Source organism: Alligator mississippiensis, chromosome 13 (assembly GCF_030867095.1).
Source record: "Alligator mississippiensis isolate rAllMis1 chromosome 13, rAllMis1, whole genome shotgun sequence".
NCBI lineage: Eukaryota > Metazoa > Chordata > Crocodylia > Alligatoridae > Alligator > Alligator mississippiensis.
In genome coordinates, this window is record NC_081836.1 from 26,412,523 (window position 1) to 26,424,834 (window position 12,312).

Sequence of the window (12,312 nt, forward strand, 5' to 3'; positions counted from 1 at the left end):
TAGCTTCTCCATCTTCTTGCCTCCCTCAGAGGCCTGTTTGCTGCTTTGCTAGAGAGAAATGCATTCACTGTGGGAAGAGGCATTGAAGTGGTTCTTGCCCTCTTCCCTACTCCTGAATAAGAATAGGAAGAAACTCTGCAGACTACAGTGCAATACAACATAGGATACCTGCATTAAAAATTAGTCTAGAGCTGGATGATGGCCACAGAACAGCAGTGGGTTCAGTCTCTCAACCTTCATTCAGAATGGAATACATTTTCCTGAGGGTTCCTGTAGCACAGTGGTCTTTGAACTGTGTTCTGTGAAACCTGGGGGTTGCGCAAAGTGCCCCATGTTTGCCAGGTAGGGCTTCCGCAGCAGAAATGATACAAAAGGATTCCATGAGTTTAAAAAGTTTGAAAATATTGTTATAAAGTATTTATGCTATGATTAAGAGACATGTCTTCCTCTAGCAGTCCCAAATCTGGTATCAGGTCAGTCTCTGATCTCCTTTTTTTTTTTTTTCTTTCAAGCATGGTGAAAGCACTCAGCTCAGGTTAAATGTGTTCAACAGCCATTATCAGTGAAGAAACATTCAGCTTATTGGAGGCTGAATTAGTTGTTCTTCAAATATGTAACTATGGATGCCAATATAGGCAGTCATGCGTATAAAATTCTATTTTTTTAATAGCAGTTTTCATTGGGTTAAGCACATATACTTGTGCGTTAGTACTCTTCTAAAGGCCAGAGAGCAGTGGTTCTCATCCTCTTTAGACTCGGCACCCCTTTGTAACTTGGGAATTGAGTGGTACCCCATTTCAAACATCAATTTATTACAGTGCTTACCTCCTTGCAGAGGGGCGAGACAGTGGGATTGGGGAAACAGCCAGGCAGGGAGAGCCTAAGCCTGCACTTACCTGCTTACCTCCTAACATTTCCTACGGCACCCTTCCAAGGATCACGTAGCAACCCAGAGTGCCTCGGCTTCCTGCTTGAGACTTGCTGCCCTAAAGGATAGAGTAGCTGCTAAACTTTCTCTGTTCTCTATCACACATGGCAAGAAGATGGAACCTAGTGAGCCTCTGACCTGCTATTTCTTAGCTTTGGCTAAATGCTTTCATCCTTCATAAAACTTTCAAAACTCACCTGAGGCTCTGATTCACGATTCCTGGAAACGAATCTAGATAGAATAATTACAGTTAGACCCCATAATAAAGGCCTTCTCAGTGTGTATAGAGTTTAAATCCCATCTGTCCTGTAGTGAACTCCTTCCATTGAAAGACAGACAACAGCATATGCCTTTTCTGCTTTAAAGTTCCATCTCCATCTCCGAAGCAAGCTTAATCCACTGGATCTCCAGAATGTCTAAGTCATGAGATGTACAGCTGAAACTCCATCTCTCAAATCAACCTATGTAGGTCTCCTCAAATCCTGAGGTGATGAACTGTAGGGCCTAGTAACGTACAAACCACATTAATTTTCTACACTGTATCAAGCAAGTAACTAGAAGACCAGTTTTGAAGGTGTTAAGAGATTTAATATAGACTCCTGCACAGAGAGGTGCCACTGTGAATAGAGGTAGACATCCTAGGCTTAGCTCCATCTTCCAGGAAGACTTTCAGATAAAGCCATTAAGTACTTCATGACAGTAAGGTCAGGTAGATTTAAAAAAATCAGCTTGTAACACACAGTAAGCTTTCTTCAGAATTGGGCAGCTCCAATCGCGTACCCCATGGCCTTGACCAAGCACAGAAGAGAGAAATCTCTGCTGGTTCTACCTCCAGTTCTGCAGGGCAGCAAACCCCTAAAACCAAGCACTGTATTCCTCAGCACCACCCTTAGAAAAGTGAATCACTGCACTACATTCCCAGATGTATGTTCTTACCACCTTCAAGAGACAATTCTGTCTTCTGTGATCTATGGTCAATATCCTGGAAAAAACAGCCAACTCTCCTTACAGGGGCTGAACTGCCCTCATGGCGAGAATTGCACTCAAATGACTGCTACCAAACAAGTTAGCAAGAATCCAGTGGCAGGATGGTGTGAAACTTGTGCCCTACTGCTATCTGCCTTCACAGACTGCTAGCAACTGCTGCATGAAAGAGGAAGATCATACCAGGAAGACCCAGATCAAAGGACAGCAACAATAGCTGTTTTGCCATCAAAAGATCTATCATCAGTAGTTTGTCTTTTGACAAAACTCTAAACCCAGTATCAGATAATTGAGTCAATCCCAAGAATACCTTAAGAGAATTGCTGGGTTTTTGGAAATAAACACTGTGGTCCTATCAAATCTCATGTATTCAGCATTCAAAACACTCGTGACCTAGGACACTCAAGCTCTTGGGCTGTGGTTCACAGCAGCCATATTATCAGTGATTGCAAAACATGATGAGAAATAATGACGTGTCCCTCAACATATGCTCAAGCCTTAATGTTTTGACCTGATACGGTATTGACCTTTATCTTGAAACTCTTCAACAGAGAGGAACTCTGGAAAATCAGAGGCAGCTAGTGATGGCTAAGACTTCTTTACAGGCTGCAGAAAATGTCCTGACACCATGACTAGTTCAACAGCTCTAGTAGTGATTTTGTGCAGTGTGCCCCAACTCCAAGAACTGGACACTCCTAGGGAAGACCTAGCATGGAGTTATCTGAGGAAACTGACCATTCTCTATGCTGTCCAAGACGTGTTTGCGTACCAGTGCAAAACCATAAACCTTCCTGCTGAAACTGCAGGCATTCTGTTGCTTCAAGCAATAAGAATACCATAACAAGAGAGACCCAAGCAGCACTGGAGTTAGGTACACTCCATATTTTTTCCAATTACAACTCTCTGCGGACTTTAACAAGCTGTCTCACACCATTGTAGATGATAGAGCTCGTAAGAATGGTGATACACTGTTATCAAAGGCCTACCTGCCAAAAGACTACATTCCATTCCATTCAGTCACTGGTCCAAAATCAAACCCAACCGCAATAGTGCGTGTGTCAGGTTCTTGAATAACACGCATGTGCATACAGGCACAGAGTAATGTTTGCCAGATTCAATTTTGACTCATGCAACTATGGTAACTCCTATCCAGGCATCATATGACCACAGCAGAGTTCTACTCTAGGTCCTACAAGAACTCTCTTAATGGCTGATCCCTGGAAATATACAAAATGGGATTCTTTTTTCTCCTTGTTTCTTAATGATGTTGCTTGTCAGATGCCTTGGAAATAGGCCAAGGTATCTACCTGGTCTATCTACAGATGCGGGAAAGATGGTCCTTATGTGATTTGAAGCTGCATATGAACACCTTGGACAACACATGCTCAGTGCACTTTTTCAACAAGCAGGGGAAAGTCCTAGTCATCCTTGATTTGATGAATACAAGCAAATACCCAGAAACTTTTCATGAATTGTTGCTGTAGATATCAGGCAGAGATGCAATGTTTTGTCATTGGGAACCCTCCCAGGATAGACTTCTTCACCAAAGAAGAAAAGACCGAGTGTCTTAAACTCTGAATGTAGCATGAGTCTGAGCTCCTTCTATGCCTTCTTATTAGGGTAGTCTTCAAGACTTTGGATGCTCTTCTTTTTATTTCCTTCTTCCCTTAGGTGATAACCTTACCTGTTTGGCTTTTGGATATGAAAGAAATTGGACTATCTGTCCAGAACTCTTGAATGTGTCCATTTGGCTATCCATACATACCAGGAAGAGCTACATTCCATGGACATTTCCAAAGCCTTGCTATATCAGGTCAGGGCCAAACCTTTTAGATTGTCAATCTGGCTCATCCAAAGGCCAGAAAAAAATTAAAATTTAAGTGCACTAGATATGCACCTGTTAACTGCTGAGCCTTCCCCTCCAGATGTACCAGCGTCCAAGATCTGTCAAGGCTTCCTGACACCTGTCCAGCATTATGCCCTTGACATGGCAGCTAGGTGCGATGTCAAGTTTAGAAGAGTAGTACTTCATTATTTGAAACATCCAAAGAGGGATACAAAATTGCCGGTCATATGCAGTGAGATTCACACTTGTAAATAATCAAGAAATTTTTCAACTCTAGTTCTTCAAGATGTGGTTGTCAGCACAGATTTGATGTAGAATCTGTCCTCTGTTCCAGCCTTTCAGAGTTCCACAGGAAATGGTTTTGAATTCTGAGGGAACTGGGGGAGTGTCATAGCTGGCCACCCTGCCCTTTATGCCCTCGTAGTGGGATATAAGAAAGCATAGATTTCCTGTATGGTCCTAGTGCACCCAGCTTTTCAAAGAAAAATGAGCTCATGTCCATGAGTTGTATACAGATGGCTCTCTGCAATGTTACTGTAGGATAAGGAACCATTGCTGTCAGTGCATCTTGAAACTATTAGTTAACTGACTTTCAGAAAGTTATCACAAACTAGGTAGTGTCTCTGAAAGCCCTTTAAGGTGAGAGAGATGCAAGCTGACCTTGTACTACTTGCCTGGAATATTCTGGAGCAGTGCTAGTTTGGAGCTCTTTTACAAGGAAGCCTGCAATAAAAAATTGCTAGTATAGAGTTCCTAAAGCAGACATGTTTTGTGAGGTAAAAGAGAGGTCTATTCTGGTACCTAAATGGGAGGGCTCAGTCTTATCCTTGTTTTCTAAGATCCCAGTTTCCATCTCTTAGTCTTAGGAGCACACTTGTCTTCTTCCTTAAGGTGATGCCAGCTGGCTGTCCTGGACCTTGGAGCTACGTATATGGCTTGTGTTGAGATGGGTCCTTGACTTCTGCTCTTCCAGGCTGGCATTGGTATTGTGCGTCTTTGCAAAATACTTAGTAATCATGTCAGTATATTGATATGGGATGAAAGTTCATGTTTTCCTCTGTCTGGACAGTTGATCAAGGTCGGTGTTCTGGAAGGGATCCAAACTTGAATGAGGGTGTCACTGGAGCTTATTAAAACTACCAAGCTTTATTCATCAGTCATAGGAGCTGAAAGGGCTAAAAGGCCACCATTTACCCTTTGGTAACTATCTCCACATGCAAATGAATTTGCCTTTATTGGGGGTAACAAGATTCCAGTACCTGTAACTGATGTAATTAAAGTCTAGTATCTCACCTAACATGCAGTTAGTGTCTCTTGGAATTCATCTCTTGTCAGGCAGAGCATCAGTATATGTGAAGTTAAGTCTCAACCTAGTTGATCTCCAGTTGTAAAAGTCCCGGCATTTGGTTGTTACAAAGACCAGCTGTTCCTTCTGCAGGCTCCACTTCCATTAGGATGGTCACACCAGGACACTGCATGGGAGTTCTGGTACCTACCCCTCCTTTTAACTGGCAAGCAGCCCATGGGGAACATTGCTTAAGATGCATGGTTTCTGCTGTTCCTCTCTATCATTGTATATTATAAGCCTGTGGTACAAGAGTGGGCAGAACTCAGTGCCTTCACCTCAGGCACCTGCACACATACCGGACATCTACTTCCAACCCATGCTAATTCACATACGTTGGAGCAGACTCAATTAATTGAGCCTCTGCATCACATGTATTCAGTGTCCCATGCTTCAAAATGGCAGCAGGGGCAGCTTAACATCAATGAGCTTTAGTTAAAGTGCCCCCAGAGCCATTTTGAAGCATGGGACACTGAATGCACATGATGCTGCAGGCACTTTAATTAGAACAGCTCTTGGAGCTGTTCTAATTAAAGCACCCCTGTCTCCACTCCAGAGCACATGTAAAGATGCCCCTGATTCCTAACCCTGCTGAACAAGAAAAGTGCCAGCACTGTGCCCATTATGCTCCCTATGATCTTCAACCTTGGTAAGTAGATAAGAGACCATTAAACATGGCTTCTTGTGTTCATCAAAAAGGTTCTTCCCAACCCTGTGCTCCTGTTCCTGCATTCTGTGCTACTATCACCAGATATCCTGTTCAATGAAGTACCAAAAAGTCAAAGTGCTCTAAGCAGCATCCATCAGTGAGTGAGACACAAACCACAATGAGACCATACAGCAAAGGTAGGGGTGCTAACACCAGGCTTCCACAGCTAAAGTGATTTTGCTCCTCTAAGAGTGAGCACTGTTCTCTGGAGAGTGGGGTGGCCCTATGCCACAGAGTAGGTGAGGGGGCAGTCGGGCAGAACTGAGTGTATCCCCTTTGTGATGTGTTAGCATTAGGACAGCATCCTTGATACTTTGTTTTCTCCATGTCACTGTTCTGCAGGGCAACAGCCTGCTACATTGCAACACATGCTGTTTGCCCCTTGGAATGGAGCCACCCTAGGAATGGGGATCAATGACCAGGTGGCTCTTTTGAAGAGTGCCTGTGGCTGGTTTCATGAGAAGTAGAGTCCAATGAGAACAGACTTAGGGAAATGAACAGTGACTTGGTGTTTGGCATTAACTGGCCTTGCTTTAGAGTCTTGTGAGAGACAGGGCAGGGGTATTAGAGGTCCCGTCCATTAGTGACAGAGCTATTGAAGAGCTGAATTCTTGGCCTGTTGCTTTTTAAAACTTTGTCCGTGAGAAACCTGGTGCAGCCAATCTCTTAACTACTCGTAATGAGATTCAGCCTTCTTATAATGGGAGCTGCTTCCCTAACACGAAATGAAAAGCCTGGATACTTCTAATAGATTTTAGGGTCAGAAGGGACCTATTAGATCATCAAGTCCAACCCCCTGCCATGGGCAGGAAAGAGTGCTGGGGTCAGATAACCCCAGCCAGGTGTTTGTCCAATCTCCTCTTAAATACCTTCAAGGAAGGGGACAGCACCACCTCCCTTGGAAGTGCATTCCATATTTTGGCAACCCTCACCAGAAATAATTTTTTCCTGGTGTCCAATCTACATTTGCTTTCCCTCAGTTATTGGCCATTGTTTCTAGTTATCCTGATGGGTACCCTGGTAAACAGAGTATCCCCTATTTCCTGCTGTTCCCCCCCCCACCCCCCCCCATGAGTTTGTAGACATCCACAAGATCACCTCTCAGCCTTCTCTTGTGGAGGCTGAAGAGGTTCAGGTCCGGTCCTCATAGGGTTTTTTCTGTAGGCCTTTAACCAGACAGGTGGCCCTCCTCTGAACCCTTTCCAGGTTATCTACATCCCTCCTGAAGTGTAGCACCCCTGCCATGAAACAATGTGTCCATCTGTGGGAGTAAGAGATGGAGAAAAGTCATTCAACTCAAGTGTCCTTCATTTGAATAAAAAATAATCTGTAGCCAGAAGCCAATGGCTATTTGGTCTTTGCAGTTTGCTGATGACATGGCTTCCCTATAGGCAATTGCAACAGAGAAGCTGAGAGTTAAATGGAGTCAGAGATTGAACTCACAGAGAATGGGCACTCCCACTAGCAGGCTGTAGTCTGGGAAGATGTGAATTTGACCCCCCTGGATGCTTGTGCATCACAATGTCTTCCAGTGCTCAGTTGGTTCATCTCTTCTCCTTTCCTACCTAGCAGTAGCCTTAAATATCAGTGTGTATTTCCTGCCAACTAGGAATAGAGAACAAAATCCATTGATCAAACTCAGCATAGCCTTGGTCTGCCCCTTTCTCTCAACTGCTAGAAGCATGAAGCCATGGTTACCTAAGTTCTGGCCCCACCACGGCTACTTGTCCCTTTCCTTCCAGGAATGGGAAAGAATGAGAGAGACCTAAAAAGGGCAGTAGCAAGAAGCAAAATGTGTGAAGGGGATGGAGTCTCTCAAATCTTTCTTAAAAATCTTTTCATTCTTCTGCTAGTGCTGAGTAAGGACACTTTTACTGGTGTTTCTCTTCAACAGTATCTTGAGAAGGTGGCCAGACACCTACCTTGAATTCCAGTGAGCAGGCTACCTGACATAAGAGCAGGGCAAGGATACTGGTTTCCCCACATCTTTGGATGCAAGCTCCTGTGGGGAACGTACTTAACTGGCCAACTTTCAAGGGCTGAACCTTTTCCCTTGAATAGAAAGGAGCTGCCAAGATTCAAAGAGGATATGGGAAACAGACCCAAGCGATGGAAAGTGGGGAATTGTGGGTAGAAGAGTTTGCTGTGTGCTGTGCAGCATCAATAGGATCAGTGTGCATGTTTCTCTTCCCCAGACCAGGAGGAGGCAGGGCTGGGTGTTTTGAAGGCTGGTTAGCACTGAGACCTTAAGTAAGGCCATTGGTTTACACATAATAGGAAACTCTGAATGACAGTAATCTGCTGCATCTTCACAGCTGTGCCCCATGCTGTGCACTTGTTCATTGACAGCAAGTGATAGCAGTCATGCAACTGTGACAGTTGGATTCATGAGTAAAGATCCTGAGTGCAAGACTAGAGGTCTGCATGACTGAACCAAATCACTTTGCTATTCTTTGCTTTGCTACTTACGTGTAAAGCTACATCCTGCCTTTCTACAGGGCTGTTGGAAAGCCATTTCATCATTTGTAAAGCACTTTGGGACCTTCAGGTAGTGACTGCCACTTAGATGCACCTTGGCATTAGCGTACAAATGTGCACAGAGCAGTCTGGAGCCAGAAGCTTAAATTACCTTTGGTTTAAGTAATGCACAAAATGACTACAATTTTCCATTAACTTGCAACTCTTAACAGACATATGAGTCAGTTGTCCTAAAGGGCTGGGGAGTTTTATGAACGTGGGAAATTTAATTCATCCAGTTATAAAAGAGGTGCCGGAAGTTGCTCTGTGTGAAAGGTTCTAATAAAACTTTTTCAGTCCTGCTTCTGTCAGGATGTCCCTGGAGCCCTTTGGCTGGGCTCAGTCATCATCACCAGCTATCCTAGTGGATGGGACATGGAAGTGTCAGAAGAGCTGGCAGAGCTGGGAACTGAACTCTGTCAGCTTAACCCTAAGGCTTTTCTGGGCTTGTTTCCCTGTTTATGAAATAGGCATGATAATGTGGACAGGAGTCTCATCCATTCTTCTACTAACCAAGCCTTGCACAGATCTACAAGTTCAGGCTTTACAGGACTGAAACATTTCTTGGCGCTTGAATTTCTAGATACTTCATTCCCCGCTTCATACTAAAAAAATCTGGCTTTTCTACCTCTGGCCTTATTGGTGAGATTTATTAGGAGATCTTGTCTAACACACCAAGGCCAGTTTTCCTGATTCCTACCCAATGAAACATTGTTGATTAGGAAAGGCCTCCAGCTGTGCCTCTAATTCTCTGGGGATGCAGGAACTATGCAGACAGCAGTGTGTCCAGCTGCTTGTACAGGAAATGGCTGTTCCCAGGGGATGTCATCTCCTAGCACTGGATGCCCATACAATGGCAATGCTGTGTAAGGAGGGACCTGGAGTAAAACAGCAGATCAGGACTAAACTGCAGTGATGATGATGCTATCTGTGGAGCTGCCCACCATGGTGCTGAACCAGCACTCAGTTGCACTGAAGTTGCCATAACCTGCAATGTGCCTGACCACGCTCAGATCCCATGGAAGAGTTTAAAACTATGTTGTGGGCTCTGCCTGCAGCATCTTCAATGCAAACTTTGGTCCAGAAGAACTGGAAAAAGATTTGCAATGGACAGTCTGATGAAGCTGGGTCAGGAATGTAGTTCCCAAATGCTGGAGGAAACTGCAGGGAAGGGGGCAAGTGCATCACCAGGGGCCCTCTTGGCTTTAGCCTGCCTCTGGCTTGTGCCCCTAGCCCTGTCAGGGTTCAAATCCTGGCATGCCCCTCTGGCACCCCTGTGTGGCCTCCTTATTGCCCCTCAAGTCCAGCTCTAGGTGCTGATGGAGCAGGGAAGAGTGCCCTGACAGAGTATTTGAAGGCTTGTCTGACTTGACTGGACCAGCTGTGTACATGAGAGAGAAGACACCCTCAGGAATCCTTGCCTCTGGCATAAGTTCTGGACCCTTGTGGCTACTCCATCGCCCCTGCTCGACAGGGAAGGAAAGGCAGGCTAGGAGTTGCCCAGCTCAAGGAGGGGGTGACCCAGCTGCAGGGCTTAGCCAGGCGCACAGGTGCAGGTCGAGCTAGAGGCTGGACTCTGCCTGCTGAGCTTCAGGCCCGCTGAGTCCGGGGGCCAGTCAGGGTGGCCTGCAGAAGTGTTCCCTTGCCCCCAGGCAGAGCGGTGTGGCACGGCACGGTATGGTGCCCCCCCCGGCACCTCAGAGACGGCCACCCAGACGGAGCCCCTGGCTCCGGGCTCCGCGCAGACGGAGCCCCTGGCTCTCGGCTGCGGGGGCTGCCTGTCCCTTTTTCAGGCTCTGGGGCCTGGGAGCATGGCAACCTCCCCTTGTGGGGTCTGCTCCCTTTTGGGGTCTCTGGTGCGCCAGCTGGAGGAGCTCCAGGAGGCAGAGGGTAGACCACAGTCTCCCTCCAGGCCAAAGGATGACTCTGGGACCTCCTGCTCTGTCCAGCCAGGGGCATGGACCAAGGTGGTCAAGGGCCCTAAGGCCCACCGCACCAAGGCCCCTGCCCTGCCAAAGCTGAGCAACAGGTACGCACCTCTTGCTACTCCAGCGGAGCCTGCTGAGTTGCCGGTTCCCACAGGCAACTTGGGCCCAACTGCAGCTACTGCCTCTGCTCTCCCCAAGACAAAATGTAAGGTGTTTGTTGTGGGAGACTCCCTCCTGAGGGGGACTGAGGGGGCAATCTACCGCCCCGACCCCTTAGCCCGGGAAGTCTGCTGTTTCCCAGGGGCCCGTATCTGGGACATTGCGGAGAGGATCCCAGAGCTCCTCAAACCCACAGACCACTATCCCATGCTCCTTATTCATGTGGGCACCAATGACATGGCTTGGAGTGCTCCCAGCCGGGTCATGAGGCGCTACAGGGATTTGGGAGCGGGCTAAAGGGTCTGGGGGCACAGGTGGTGTTCTCGTCAATCCTCCCAGTCTCAGGCTATGGGCCGAGGAGGGAGAGGAGGATCCACGTGGTCAACCAAAGACTGCAGCGCTGGTGCCATCAGGAAGGCTTTGGCTTCCATGACCACAGCCCACTCTTTGGCAAGAGAGGCAGCGAGCTGCTGGGAAGAGGTGGCCTCCACCTCTCTCCCCTAGGGAGAAGGCTCTTCTCAGCCAGACTGGCTGACCTGCTCCACCGGGCTTTAAACTAAGCCCGCTGGGGGACGGGGGGACTACTGCCACTGCTGGCCCGCTGAGCAATCCTTGCAAAGCCAGCGGGTCAAGGCACTTAAGGGAGCCCACCCCTGCCCCAGCCCTGGTAAAATCTGTGGGCAAGGAAGGAGCCCCCCAGGGGACACTTGCCTGCCTGTACACAAATGCCAGGAGCTTGGGGAATAAGCAGGAGGAGCTCATCCTCCTGCTCAATGCAAACAATTACGATGTCATAGGGATAACGGAGACCTGGTGGGACTCCACCCATGATTGGACCATGGGTATAGATGGCTATACCCTATACAGGAGGGATCGTGTAGACAAAAGGGGCGGGGGAGTAGCTGTCTATGTTAAGGAAAGCTACACGTCCCTGCAAGCCGATATTGGCGACCAGGGTGGACGGCTGGAGACCCTCTGGGTTAAAATCCGTGGGGAACACGGCACAGGGGACACAATGGTGGGAGTCTACTACAGACCTCCCACCCAAAGTCCTGACCTTGACCAGGAGTTTGCCCAGGAACTGGCTGAGGCAGCATGCTCACCATGGTTGTCATGGGTGACTTCAATTACCCAGACATCTCGTGGGAGGATCGCTCAGCAAAATCTGAGTGGTCGCAAAGCTTCCTCTCGTGCGTGGATGACCTCTACCTGACTCAAGAAGTCTATGGGCCAACGAGAGGCAAAGCGCTGCTCGACCTGGTACTGGCTACTGGGGATGACCTAGTCGGCGACCTAGTGATCGATGGGAAGCTGGGTGACAGCGACCACGAGCTGATCACCTTCACCATCCGCCAAAAAGCTGGCAAGTCAGTCAGCAACACACAAGTCCTTGACTTCAGGAAAGCCGAATTTGACAAGCTCAGGAGGCTTGTCAGTGAGGCCCTAAGGGACCATGACCACGGGGAGAGGGGAGTTCAAGAAGAGTGGTTGCTCCTCAAGGGAGCGATCCTCCATGCACAAACTAAGTCTATTCCATCTCGGAGGAAAGGCAGCAAGAGGGCACAGCAGCCCCCCTGGCTCTCCAGGGACCTAGCAGACCTCCTGAGGCTAAAAGAAAGGCCTACAAAGGATGGAGGATGGGAGTCACCTCCATGGAGGATTATTCTGCACTGGTCCGGTCCTGTAGGGAGCAGACCAGGAAAGCCAAGACTGCAACTGAACTCCAGCTAGCTTTGAGCATCAAGGACAATGAAAAGTCCTTTTTCAGATATGTGGGGAGCCGGAGGAAAAGCAGGGGCAATGTTGGATCCCTGCTGAACCAGATGGGGCAACTGACAACTGACGCCCAGGAAAAAGCCAACCTATTAAATGCGTACTTTGCATCGGTCTTTCATC